The sequence below is a fragment of the Argentina anserina genome, chromosome 1 (assembly GCF_933775445.1).
Source record: "Argentina anserina chromosome 1, drPotAnse1.1, whole genome shotgun sequence".
Classification (NCBI taxonomy): Eukaryota; Viridiplantae; Streptophyta; class Magnoliopsida; order Rosales; family Rosaceae; genus Argentina; species Argentina anserina.
In genome coordinates this window covers 24,686,259-24,688,758 of record NC_065872.1, presented here as the reverse complement: position 1 = coordinate 24,688,758, position 2,500 = coordinate 24,686,259, and positions in this window count along the sequence as shown.

The window sequence follows — 2,500 nt, the reverse complement described above, 5'->3', positions numbered from 1 at the left end:
AAGAGGGTTCATCGATACCGGCACCTTCCCCCCGCTCGGCGCTTTCGAAATACATCTACTTGCGCGTACTAGTGGGTTCCGACACCGGCACCTTCCCCCCCTCGCCGCCCTCGCTTTTCACAAATCGAATGCCGAAGCACTTTGCATCGCGCCCAGTCCCCCGGCCTGCTTATTACTCGCGCATTGAACTGAGTTCATCGACACCGACACCTTCCTCCCCTCGCCGCATTTGTTTATGTCGCAAATCGAGTGCCGAAGCACTCTGCATTGCGCCGCGGCACCCGATTTGCTACTACTCGAGCATTGAGGTGAGTGTATTTCGGCCACCGGCATCTCTTTCCCCCCCTTCGCCGCGCTCGCTTTTCACAAACGGAGCTTCCGAGAGCTTTGCATCGCCCCCGACACCCGATCTGCTTATTACTGCAAGCATTGAAGAGGGTTCATCGATACCGGCACCTTCCCCCCGCTCGGCGCTTTCGAAATACATCTACTTGCGCGTACTAGTGGGTTCCGACACCGGCACCTTCCCCCCCTCGCCACCCTCGCTTTTCACAAATCGAATGCCGAAGCACTTTGCATCGCGCCCAGTCCCCCGGCCTGCTTATTACTCGTGCATTGAACTGAGTTCATCGACACCGACACCTTCCTCCCCTCACAGCATTTGTTTATGTCGCAAATCGAGTGCCGAAGCACAATTTCTCGATACCGACGGGCTCCTATCCCTCCCTTTGATTGATCTGAGCGGTTACTGACATCGTTTCAGTGGACTAGAGGCAACACCGATCCCACATGACCCCCCCTTCGTGTTGTTCATCACCCCCCCAGCTGGGCGAAGAACACCTCCTAAATCCCTCTTAAATCCGTTTTTAATTGCTTATAATTGTTTGTTAGGGACATTCGAGGCAGCAAATATCGTATATAAGCAATTGGGGGAAGGGGGAGGGACTACTGGGGGCAGGGGAGGCGGTCTCTGCAAGGGGGTCATTTTGCAGAGAACCACTACTCCCCTATAGAGCATATTGGAGAAAACTGGGAAGGGCAGGGGGAAACATGGGATTTCCGAGGAGGGGCAAACGCCATAACTAATTGTACATTTGGTATAAAATCGAGATTTTTTGCAGGGACACTCAGAATAATGTCAGGCACCTTGTGGAAAAAGGCCAGATTTAATTTCGACCCAGAAGTATTTGTTTTTATTTTCCAAAAGGGGCAGAATGTCGAAAATCGAAAATGACAAACCGCTTGATGTTTCGGACTGCTACCACTTGCAAAATTTCCTTAAAATAGAGACTTATTTATGGTCAAATTATAGTGCGGGCAAAGTTGAACAGAATGCGGCCTTGACATGGCATTTGCACTCTAGGCAAGGCCATGTCGCGTTCTTGGCTTTGGAAATTTCCAACTCCGTTTCACTTGTAAAAGTGTATATATTTTATGGTTCAGAACTGTAAGCAATGATTTTAGAGAAATTTAGAAGTTGATTTCAGGTCATTTGGATGAGTTTTCGATTTGATATGATATTTCTCGTTTCTGAGATGTAGAAAATCAAAATAAACTGAAAACTCGACCAAATGACGATATGTCAATCTTAAAATGTCCTAAAAATCGTCCCCTATAGGTTTGCAACATAAAATGCAGGGGGATATTTGAAATAAAATTGAGTTTTCGAGGTTTGGCATTCGTTGGCATGCTAGCGTGCAGCCATATTAGCCTCGCCAGGCAGGGGAATTAGCCTCGCCAGGCAGGGGAATTAGCCTCGCCAGGCGTGTTGTCTCCGTGTTGTCCGTGTGTTGTCTCCGTGTTGTCTGTGTGTTGTCTCACACGCTATTAGCCTCGCCAGGCGGGGAGATTAGCCTCGCCAGGCAGGGATATTAGCCTCGCTAGGCATGGATATTAGCCTCGCTAGCCCATTCTGCCTGCATTCCTGCGGGCATATTAGCCTCGCTAGGCAGGGATATTAGCCTCGCTAGCCCATTCTGCCTGCATTCCTGCGGGCATATTAGCCTCGCTAGCCCATTCTGCCTGCATTCCTGCGGGCATATTAGCCTCGCTAGGCAGGGATATTAGCCTCGCTAGCCAATTCAGCCTGCATTCCTGCATGGATATTAGCCTCGCCAGGCAGGAATACTAGCCTCGCTAGCCCATTCAGCCTTCATTCCTGCAGGCAAATTAGCCTCGCCAGGCAGGGATATTAGCCTCGCCAAGGCATATGGTATGCCTTTCAAGGCCGAGCAAGTGCCATGCCGAGCAAGTGCCATGCCTTTCAAGGCCGAGCAAGTGCCATGCCGAGCAAGTGCCATGCCGAGCAAGGCCGAGCAAGTGCCATGCCGAGCAAGGCAAGGCAGCAAGGCCAGGCAAGCCAAAGCACAAGGCAAGGACAAGCAAGGGCAGTGTCAAGCAAGCAAGGCCAGGCAAGCCACAACGAGGGCAGTGCCAGGAAAGGGAAAGACGAGGCCGGGCAAGGCCAAGCAAGGGCAAGGCAGGGGCAACAAATGCCAAT